Source organism: Mesoplodon mirus (assembly GCF_964341445.2).
Source record: "Mesoplodon mirus genome assembly, chromosome: 1".
Taxonomy (NCBI): Eukaryota; Metazoa; Chordata; class Mammalia; order Artiodactyla; family Ziphiidae; genus Mesoplodon; species Mesoplodon mirus.
Genome location: NC_138976.1, coordinates 225,462,838 through 225,474,918, shown reverse-complemented (window position 1 = coordinate 225,474,918; position 12,081 = coordinate 225,462,838).

The following is a 12,081-nucleotide window of genomic DNA, read 5'->3' as shown; positions in this document are numbered from 1 at the left end:
CAAACCCGCCCCCCGGCGCACCAATCCCCTTCTCCGGTCCGGGCCGCCCTGGCAAGGGCGTCGGATCACCACGTGGGAGGGCGCCGGTTGCCATGGTACTCCCCGAGGGTCCCAGTAGCGTTCCTGGCGGTGCACGCCCCTCACGCGGGCTCCGCCTCCGACCCATTTTAGGGAGAGCTCGCGGAAAGAGAGAGACGCGTTCGAGTCCGGCGTGCGGCGTCCTCGGCAGCGGCAGAGCCAGTCTGCAGGTCTTCGCGTGGGACTGTCCAGGTGGGGACAGCTCAAGGGCCTCCCAACACAAGGGGCCCGCCCCCCCGGAGCCCCAGAGCACCGGTCCGTGCTGGCGTTTAGCGGCTCAGCAGTGGACTTGAGGAGGAATGCGGGACGCCAAAGGGAAAGCTGGAGGGATTGGCAGGGGAAATAGCTCCGGACCGGGGTCAGGAGATACGGTACAAAGAGACCTTGAGAGGGTCATTTCATCTTGGTTTCCCACATGGGAAATATCGCTGTGAAATTAGATGACCTCCAAGGCCACCGGACCAGCAGAGTCAGCATCACCTAGGAGCTTGTTGGAAATGCAGATTTGGGGCTGCACCCCAGACCTGCTGAGTCAGAATCTCTGCGTTGGGGCCCTGTGAGCTGTGTTCTAACAAGCCCTCCAGGTGATGATGATCTGTGCTAAAGTTGAGAAGCGCTCACCTAGGGGAGTGGTTTCTCAGACTTGGCTGCAGATTAGAATCACCGGGGAGTTCTGGAACCTCCCAAATAAATCAGAAGCTCGTCGGCTGGGGAAGGAGGAGTGGCAGGAGGCCCAGGCATGTTTTTTTTTTAAGCTTCTCGAGTGCTCCCCATGTGCTATCAAGGTGAGGACCAAGTGATCCCCATGAGCTGTCATGGTGAGAACCACGGATATACCCTAGGGGCTTGGTCCTCTAACTGTGGGCCCTGGAGAAAACAACCCCCTCCCAGACCTACTAAATCACAGTCTGCATTTCAAGGGGCTCTCCAAGTGGTTTGTGTGCATGTTAGGGTTTAGAAAAACAGCTCTAAGGCCTCCTCCAACATAAAGAATCCATGATTTTATGAAATATATCTTTCTGTTTTACAGACTCTTAGAAGGCCCCATCTCTTCAACTTCTTCTCATATGACATGATCTTCATTATGGGTCTCTCTCTAGTGCGCTTGAATTTTCAAATTTTAATTAGACTTTTAGCCTCTCAGGAGACCTAGGAGATTATCAAGGCCACTGTGCCCACTTGACAGAGGAAGAGGTGCAGTCCCACCTAGACAGGTGAAGCGATTTCCCCAGAGGCCAGGGGGACCAGAATGCTGCCCCAGGCACCGGGTCACTGCCCTTTCTAATACACCACATCATGTCATTAGGAGTTATTTTTTGTTTTCCTCAAACATTGTGGTGAGGTCAGAGATGACACTGAACTTGCTTTGAGTGGGCTGCAGACACGGATGTTTCAGGGTGGAGCAGCCCACTGAGGATGCTGCTTGTTTGGGGTGGTGGGGGGGAAGGGGAGGAAATGTGGCTTCAACCTTTGCTCCTGAGGACAGGGCAAGAAAAAGGCGTGATTACCAAGGGACTGAAAGGTGACGTGGTTTCTGGTGTGGATGAAAAATGTCACCTGCCATATCAGTAAACAAAGGATATTGCCGACATCAAGCCAGCAGCCACTGCTGCTGCCCCGACTGTGCACCCTGAAGGCATATGGGATGGAGAAAAAGCCCAGGATACTGGGCTTAGATAGTTAAGGTGCGTTTCAAAGGAATGATTTCAGTGAACCCAGACCCTTGCATCTTCCCATACCTAGAAAAGTGCTAAATTCATTAACGTGAGATGTCTGGTTTTCTTTAACATAATCTTTTGATGTTCCCACTACGTGGTTTTTGTTGCAAAAACCCCTGTATATCCTGGTTCCTCCCTGACCTCTTCGGAGCAATCCCTCAGAGCAGTCTGAGAAGCTATCTTCTGGGTTTAAATCCTCAGAAAATCTGCTGAATAAAACATAATTCTCAACTTTTAGGTTGTGCTTTTTTTTTTTTTTCAGTTGGTTTTGGTGATGAAGGGCCCAGAGCAGACTTGTCTTCTTCACTTGAACTCTACGAGGATCTGGAGCTTGATACCAGCAGAGGCCTCTTTGGTCCATGCACCTCGTCAGAGACTCCAGACAAATTTGGGTGAGTCTTTCCTGGTTCTTGGACCTCCCATTATTGGCTGATGATCCTAGGTTTTATTCAGTGGTGTTTAAACTCTCTGGAGGAGTAGGTTATCCTTGAAACTTAGTTTCAAGAAGAGGTACCTGCGTTATCCTCAGTGAAAGATACTGGGAAGATTTTGCTTAGTTTAGACACTGAGTGGTTTATCCTCAGTTGAAAGACTGGGAAGACTTTGCTCATTTGAAAGACACTGAGTAAGGTTGGCCTGGGTAGTTAACTAGAAGACTGGCCTATCATTTTTCCCTGAATTGGCTACTTTAATAGAGTTTGTTGAAGTAAAAGTGATCTCAACAAACCAACCTTGGAATGGGAAACAAAGCTTCCAAAACAAAAGAAAAAGGAACAACAGGTTGCCAGCTTCCAACTAATATCCCAGCCAGGTTTATGTATGTACAAAGCTTACAAGTACCAGGACTTCCCTGGTGGTCCAGTGGTTAAGACTTCACCTTCCAATACAAGGGGTGCGGTTTTGATCTCTGGTCGGGGAGCTAAGATCCCACATGCCTCGCAGCCAAAAAACCAAAACATAAGAAAAAAAACCAAAAGTAATATTGTAACAAATTAAATAAAGACTTTAAAAATGGTCCACTTCAAAAAAAACTTTAAAAAAATTAAATAAAAAATAAAGCTTACAAGTACTTATTGGGTTGGCCAAAATGTTCATTCAGTTTTTTTCCGTAAGGTGGCTCTAGTAGCACTTAATTGTCTTTAATGTCATTTGAAACAATTTTGTTAGATTGTATGGTGACAGCTGTCATATCAGCGTGCATTTAAAAACTTATCAAAATTGGTGAATTTTCGTGTAGCCATTTTAATATTGAAGATTGAAGAAAAACCATTTTTGGCATATTATGCTTTATTATTTCAAGAAAGGTAAAAAAACACAACTGAAATGCAAAAAAAAGATTTGTGCAGTGTACAGAGAAGGTGCTGTGAGTAATCGAACATGTCAAAAGTGGTTTGCAAAGTTTCATGCTGGAGATTTCTCGCTGGACGATGCTCCAGGACGGTCAGACGAGTTAAAGTTGATAGCGATCAAATTGAGACATTAATTGAGAACAATCAACGTTATACCATGCAGGAGGTAGCCGACATACTCAAAATATCCAAATCAAGCGTTGAAAATCATTTGCACCAGCTTGGTCATGTTAATCGCTTTGATGTTTGGGTTCCACATAAGTTAAGTGAAAAAAACCTTGACTGTATTTCCGCATGCGATTCTCTACTTAAACATAATGGAAACGTTCCGTTTTTAAAACAAATTGTGACGGGCGATGACAAGTGGATACTGTACAATAATGTGGAATGGAAGAGATCGTGGGGCAAGTGAAATGAACCACCACCAACCACACCAAAGGCTGGTCTTCATCCAGAGAAGGTGATGTTGTGTGTATGGTAGGATTGGAAGGGAGTCCTCTATTATAAGCTCCTTCCAGAAAATCAAACGATTAATTCCAGCAAGTACTGCTCCCAGTTAGACCAACTGAAAGCAGCACTCAACAAAGAGTGTCCGGAATTAGTCAACAGAAAACGCATACTCTTCCATCAGGATAACGCAAGGCCACATGTTTCTTTGATGACCAGGCAAAAACTGTACTGGCGGCCAAAAGCACACCACATGTATACCTTTCGGATGGTGGAGATTGAGTGCTCAAACCATATACACACACGCAAAATGTTAACAGCTTGGCTGGGAAGTTCTGATTCATCCACCGTATTCACCAGACAGACATTGCACCTTCGGATTTCCATTTATTTCGGTCTTTACAAAATTCTCTTAATGGAAAAAATTTCAATTCCCTGGAAGACTGTAAAAGGCACTTGGAACAGTTCTTTGCTCAAAAAGATAGAAGGTTTTGGGAAGATGGAATTGTGAAGTTGCCTGAAAAATGGCAGAAGGTAGTGGAACAAAATGGTGAAAAAGTTCTTGGTGAAAGTGGAAAATGAAATGTGTCTTATTTTTACTTAAAAACCAAAGGAACTTTTTAGCTAACCCAATACTTAATTGGGAATTAAAGAAAATCTCACCCTGAAAATGACTAAGATGGGGCTCTTTTATTGCGTACGCAGTTAACCTTTTGCGTGTGTGTATATGTTTTGAGAACTCGGTCTCTGCCATCCAAAAGGTATACATGTGTGTACTTTTGACTGCCAGTAGATTAGACTGGGATTCTGAGCAGTCTTTTGTCTAACTGTGCCAACTCTCAGGGCCTTTTTACCAAATAAACTTTCTGGATCTTGTTTAGGTGGCATCCTTCACACTCTCTTGTGGGGAAGCCTCTTGTGTCTTATTGGTTTCAGTCACTGTTAAGATATATCTCATTAATGGCAGATGATGGATCCTTTAAATTGGAAAAACTCTAAATTGGTAAATTTGTAGAGACCTCTCATTATAAACAGCTGTTTTATTGGTGCCTATTTTAAAAAGGTGGAAAAAATATTTATCTAATGGTTAACCTAAGTACTCCTTTAGTTTAAAACAAACAAGAAAAACCATTTTGGGAATCCTACTTATGGTCTCTTCTTTCCCTCAGTGGGTTTTACAGATGCTAATGAAAACATTAGAATAATTAATGTTAATTAGATTGATGAACAGACTAAGAAAAAAACCTGAAGGAAGTCTAGACACTTTTTCCCAACCAGGTGGAAATTTTAAAGGGGCTCGTCCCAAATGGATAAAGAAATCTTTAGGTGGTTTTTTTAAGATGAGAGAAATAAAATGGACACTAATGGGATTAAATCAAAGGTTTGATACAACACTACCTAAGGTTGGATGGGCCAGAGGAGCCCCCATTGGCCCTCAACATTAAATGGCCCCAAACAAGTCCTCTCTATTTACCCCAGTTTAAAAAACATATGGCTGGAAGAAAATTATATTGAGATACCTGACCAACAATTACTTGGGACCACTGTTAGGCCAATTAATCAAGTTAAAAGATTGACAAAAGGGCCTGAGTCTATGGGCTTAACCCCTCACTGGGGACCCCAGAACCTTTTATACAAAATAGATAAAATAAGTAAGGAAAGCTCTAGGACTCGTTGTAAAACCAAGACTTGTTGATTGAGTCCTAATGTAAATGAAAATATATAGAATTGAGATTAAAGTTTGTAAAAATTGGTATGTTTAAATGGGCTTTATATAAGATGGTTATGTTGCAGGAAGGGGCACCCCATCCAGGTCCCAAGAGTTGGGTCTTGTCTAACATTCGGAAATGAATTGTCCGAGGACACACACATGCTGATAACGCAGGAGACCTTATTGGGAAGGGGTGCCCCGGCAGAGAGCAGGAGGGTCAGGGAGCCCAGGAGGACTGCTGTGCCATGTGGCTCGCAGTCTCGGGTTTTATGGTAATGAGATTAGTTTCCGGGTTGTCTGTCATTAGACCATTAGTTTCCGGTGGTCTGTCATTCTGACTCAGGGTCCTTCCTGGTGGCACAAGCATCACTCAGCCAGGATGGATTCCAGCGAGGAGGATTCTGGGAGGTTGGTAGGACATATGGACTGGTGTGTCCTTTTGCCCTTTCCCAAATTCTTCCAGTTGGTGGTGGCTTATTAGTTCCGTGTTCCTTACCAGGATCTCCTGTTTAAGATAACTCATGCAAATGGTTACTGTGGTGCCTGGCCAGGGTGAGTGGTTTCAGTCAGTGTTTCCCCTCACAGTTACATCTCCTTTGCTTAATTACGTTGTGGGATAGACATGTTTCACTGGGGAATACTTCCCCAGGTAGATTTGCCCCTCAAGAAATATTAATGAAACATACTAAAGGAAACTAATAGGGTTACTGGAGCTCTTTACAAAAAAAAAAAAAAACTGGGAACCAATATTCAGGGGCTAATTAATAGTAGAGATTTTGCTCTGAGTTTAACTTGTGCACTCAGAAAGAGGGCCTTTGTTGACTGCCTTATGAAAGCTTTAGAAGGCATGATGAATTAAACCCTAAAGTTCTAGAACATAGAACTCTTTTTAATTTTTATTTTATTTTTATTTTTTAACACCTTTATTGGAGTGTAATTGCTTTACAACGGTGTTAGTTTCTGCTTTATAACAAAGTGAATCAGCTATACATATATCCCCATATCTCTTCCCTCTTGCATCTCCCTCCCTCCCACCCTCCCTATCCCACCCCTCTAGGTGGTCACAAAGCACCAAGCTGATCTCCCTGTTCTATGTGGCTACTTCCCACCGGCTATCTATTTTACATTTGGTAGTGTATATATGTCCATGCCACTCTCTCACTTTGTCCTAGCTTAACCTTCCCCCTCCCCATGTTCTCAGTTCCATTCTCTAGTAGGCCTATGTCTTTATTCCCATCCTGCCCCTAGGTTCTTCATGACCTTTTTTTTTTTAGATTCCATTAGAACTCTTTTTAAAATTTTATTTATTTTTTGGCTGCATTGGGTCTTCATTGCTGCACGTGGGCTTTCTCTGGTTGAGGCGAGCGGGGGCTACTCTTCATTGCAGTGCGCGGGCTTCTCATTGTGGTGGCTTCTCTTGCTGCAGAGCACAGGCTCTGGGTGCGTGGGCTCCAGTAGTTGTGGCATGTGGGCTCTAGGGCACACGAGCTTCAGTAGTGGTGGCATGTGGGCTCAGTAGTTGTGGCTTGTGGGCTCTAGAGTGCAGGCTCAGCAGTTGTGGCACATAGGCTTAGTTGCTCCGTGGCATGTGGGATCTTCCCAGACCAGGGATCGAACCCATGTCTCCTGTATTGGCAGGTGGATTCTTAACCACTGTGTCACCAGGAAAGTCCTTAGAACATAGAACTCTTAAATTTTGGTATAGTTGGAAGTCTTCTCACTAATATAGAAAATCAAATTAATGAAAATATAGCTGTGCAAATCAGTCTTTTAATATCATTTAGGTGACAGACCAGTTCTTTAGGGAATTAAAAGCAACTGTTCTTGTCTTGCAAATCTCTACCAGACAGAAGTGTAAATAGAGCCCAGGAGGACCTGAGACTGAGCCTAATTAGCTCAATCAGTTAGAAGTTGAAACCAAGGAGGCAAAAAAGGAAAAAGTGGCCTTTGAAAACTCAGACCACTGGAGGGCTTCCCTGGTGGCACGGTGGTTAAGAATCTGCCTGCCAATGCAGGGAACACAGGTTCGAGCCCTGGCCTGGGAAGATCCCACATGCCATGGAGCAAAAAAACCCTCAAACCACTGGAAAGGCTCCCTCAGCCAAAATCTAATTCATAGCCCCTTTAAAAGTTTATTAAGAACAAATACAAATCTTAGTGATAAACCAGAATGGAAAAGAATATGAAAAATAATGTTTATATATGTAAAACACACACACACACACACACACACACAGCCCCAAATAGCCAAAGCAATCTTGAGAAAGAAGAATGGAGCTGGAGGAATCTGGCTCCCCAACTTCAAACTACACTACAAAGCTACAGTAATCAAGACAGTATGGTACTGGCACAGAAACAGAAATATAGATCAGTGGTACAGGATAGAAAGCCCAGAGATAAACCCATGCACATATGGTCACCTAATTTACAACAAAGGAGGCAAGAACGTACAATGGAGAAAAGACAGCCTCTTCAATAAGTGGTGCTGGGAAAACTGGACAGCTACATGTAAAAGAATGAAATTAGAACACTCCCTAACACCATACACAAAAATAAACTCAAGATGGATTGAAGACCTAAATGTAAGACCAGACACTATAAAACTCTTAGAGGAAAACATAGGAAAAACACCCTTTGACATAAACCACAGCAAGATCTTTTTTGACCCACCTCCTAGAGTAATAAAAATAAAAACAAAAATAAACAAATGGGACCTAATGAAACTTAAAAGCTTTTGCACAGCAAAGGAAACCATAAACAAGACAAAAAGACAACCCTCAGAGTGGAAGAAGATATTTGCAAATGAAACAACGGACAAAGGATTAATCTCCAAAATATACAAACAACTCATGGAGCTCAATATCAAAAAAACAACCCAATTAAAAAATGAGTGGAAGACCTAAATAGACATTTCACCAAAAAAGACATACAGATGGTCAAGAGGCACATGAAAAGATGCTCAACATCACTAATTATTAGAGAAATGCAAATCAGAACTACAATGAGGTATCACCTCACACTGGTCAGAATGGCCATTATCAAAAAATCAAGAAATAATGAATGCTGGAGAGGGTGTGGTGAAAAGGGAACCCTCCTGCACTCTTTGTGAGAATGTAAATTGATACACCTACATTATGTAAGTGTGTAATAGCCACTATGGAAAACAGTATGGAGGTTCCTTAAAAAACTAAAAATAGAACTGCCATATGACCCAGCAATCCTGCTACTGGGCATGTACCCTGAGAAAACCATAATTCAAAAAGAGTCATGTACCAAAATGTTCACTGCAGCTCTATTTACAATAGCCAGGACATGGAAGCAACCTAAGTGTCCATCAACAGATGAATGGATAAAGAAGATATGGCACATATATACAATGGAATATTACTCAGCCATAGAAAGAAACGAAATTGAGTTATTTGTAGTGAAGTGGATGGACCTAGAGTCTGTCATACAGAGTGAAGTAAGTCAGAAAGAGAAAAACAAATACTGTATGCTAACGGATATATATGGAATCTAAAAAAAATGGTACTGATGAACCTAGGGGCAGGACCAGAATAAAGATACATACGTAGAGAATGGACTGGAGGATGCAGGGAGGGGGAAGGGTAAGCTGGGATGAAGTGAGAGAGTAGTATTGACATATATACACTACCAAATGTAAAATAGATAGCTAGTGGGAAGCAGCCACATAGCATGGGGAGATCAGCTCGGTGCTTCGTGACCACCTAGAGGGGTGGGATAGGGAGATTGGGAGGGAGATGCAAGAGGGAGGGTATATAGGGATCTATGTATACGTATAGCTGATTCACTTTGTTATACAGCAGAAACTAACACAACATTGTAAAGCAATTATACTCCAGTAAAGATGTATTAAAAAAAAAGAACAAATACAAATCTTTTTGTTCAGTACGTTCATGTTTTTTCTGTTACAGAGTTTGTCAACACCAAAACAAAAAATTAACTTGGTATGGTAATGTTTTCATAAGTTGTAAAATAAAGGTAAATGAGAGAAGAGTTTTAATTTAATTCAATTTATTTATTTTTATAAATTTATTTTACTTTTGGCTGTGTTGGGTCTTCATTGCTGCGTGTGGGCTTTCTCTAGTTGCAGCGAGTGGGGGCTACTCTTTGTTGTGATGCACGGGTTTCTCATTGTGGTGGCTTCTCTTGTTGTGGGGCACAGGCTCTAGGCATGTGGGATTCAGTAGTTGTGGCTCACAGGCTCTAGAGTGCAGGCTCAATAGTTGTGGCACGTGGGCTCAGTAGTTGTGGCACACGGGCTTAGTTGCTCTGCGGCTTGTGGGATCTTCCAGGACCCACATTAGGGTTAAGATTTTAACCCTTAAAAACCATAAGATTAAGGTTTTTAAGGGTTAAAATTGTCATATGTAATTAAAGCTATAGAGATAATACGGGAAACATTTCAGTATGCAAGGAAAGTAGGATGTGTGTTTTCAGCAAAAGGAAGTATGAGGAGTGGAAAAACATTTTGTTAAGAGGAAAGAATGATTGTGTCCTAGAGCTGGTTGGCTGGTTGTTTTTGGATGGGAAAATAAGGGACAAACTAATATGGAAACAGAAAGTTGTAGAAGGTGTGTAGAAAGGGAGCCCTGAAAAGGAGTTTTGTACATGGTCAGTCTGGGATTAGATTAAATTTAGTTAGATAAATGGATTTTGTTATAAAAGTAGGCTGATGCAAGACTAGATTTTGTTCCTCTCTCTGTTAAGAGAACAAAGTTTTCTTGGAATACTGCTTTTGGTAACAGATTGTGTGAGTTTCTTTGCCTTTAAGTGATCTGTATTTGCTTTTTGAAATCTTTTTGTCACTTTGGTTAAGTGAATAAGTATTGTTTCACAGTGACCTATGGTCCTATTGGAACAAGTGTTTTGAAACCTTTTTTATATTTTTGACAAGCTTTCCAAATATCAAATTCTAACTAAAGTTTTTTTGACCTCCAGCTAACTCTGGGATGCTTCAAAGGAACCTTGAGACATCTCAGAGAGGAAAATTAAATTAATTGGGCTTATTTGGTATATTAAATTACTTGAGATGTATTGTCAAGTGATTGGAGATAAGCCTTATATTGTATGGATAAATGTCATTAATATATCAATAGATATTCTAAAATTTATATGGAATTCCTAAAAATGTGATATGTCCTGCTATAATGTTTTCAGTCATAATTCTAGTTATTATCTTAAAATGTGTATGTCACAGAAATATCCAAGTTTCTTGTCAATTGCATTGTAATCAGATCTTTAACCATGCTATTTTAAGTCTTCTGTGGTTTATAGACAATCATTGTTTTACTCTGATGCTTTTATAAAATGAAGATATTCAAGAAAATTCATAAAACTTTTTGATAAATATAAGTTTCTGATAGCTTTTAGATCACACAACTAAACTGCATGAGAAATTACAAAACTCTGATGGAAAACCTGATGATTTAATCCCGATCAACAGGGATTAATTACATGGGACCAAATGAACTGATAACTATGATTTATAACTATATGACTTTTTCTGAAATATACCAGCTTTTAATCTTTGTTTTCTAGAAAAACGTTTCCTCTTATGCTCTGACCTGCAATGAGTTGATAAAGTATACCTTGGTAAACAAAAATGAAACATATATATTTTTTCTCTACCTGATCCTTCCAGAATTTGGCTTCTCCAGCTGATTCCCCTGTGGACTTGATGGTTTATTGCAACCAGATTACAACTAGTTGTACTAATCATTGTTTTAATTTGTTCTCTTTATTTTCAATTTGTTTATGGTTTGGTTCTCTCTCTGCTGCATTATGACTTTATTAATGTTACTATCTGTATTACTTGTATCCTGTCTGTTTTATAAGATTGTTGTTTCTTGCATTTCCCAAAGTGTATCCAGGCCTCCAACAAAATTAATGATGTCTTGAGAGAGTTAATCATATATATAGCTCTACATAGAATAATTGTAATTGTGCAACTCTAGGTATGGGAAGAAGCAACAAGGGAAAACATTTCCCAGATCATAATAGGCTACTAAGACAGGTAATCCAGAGAATTATAGATTACCAATAGGGCCTGATGCAGAAAAGATCAGCACATTGACTAGCCTGTCAACAGAATCTTCACCTGATAGAGGAGTGAGAATTCCTAGTGCCATGGGGCAAAATTGTTCATGAAATGCCTCCCAAACGTTGGTTGAATTTATGACCAAGGGGAGGCACTGTGGATGAGAAGTGTTGCCGGCCATATCAGTAAACTAAGGATGTTGCAGCCATAAAGCCAGCAGCCACTGCAGCTGCCATGCCTGTTCACCCTGAGGGGATTCAGGATGGAGAAAAGCAGGAGACTTGCCTTAGATAGTTAAGGTGCATATCACAGGAATGATTTCAGTGAGCCCAGATCCTTGCGTCTTCCCATACCTAGAAAAGCGCTAAATTCATTAACTTAAGATGCTTGGTTTTCTTTAACAGTAACATTTTGATGTTCTGACGACCTGATTTTTGTTGCAAAGCTCCTATATATTTTGTATAACTTTAAAAAATATTTATTTATTTATTTATTTAATTTATATATTTTTGGCTGCATTGGGTCTTGGTTGCTGTGCGCGGGCTTTCTCTAGTTGCAGTGAGCGGAGGCTACGCCTTTGTTGCGCTGTGTGAGCTTCTATTTGCGGTGGCTTCTCTTGTTGTGGAGCACGGGCTCTAGTGATGCAGGCGTCAGTAGTGATGGCACTAGAGCTCAGTAGTTGTGGCTTGTGGACTCTAGAGCACAGGTTCAGTAGTT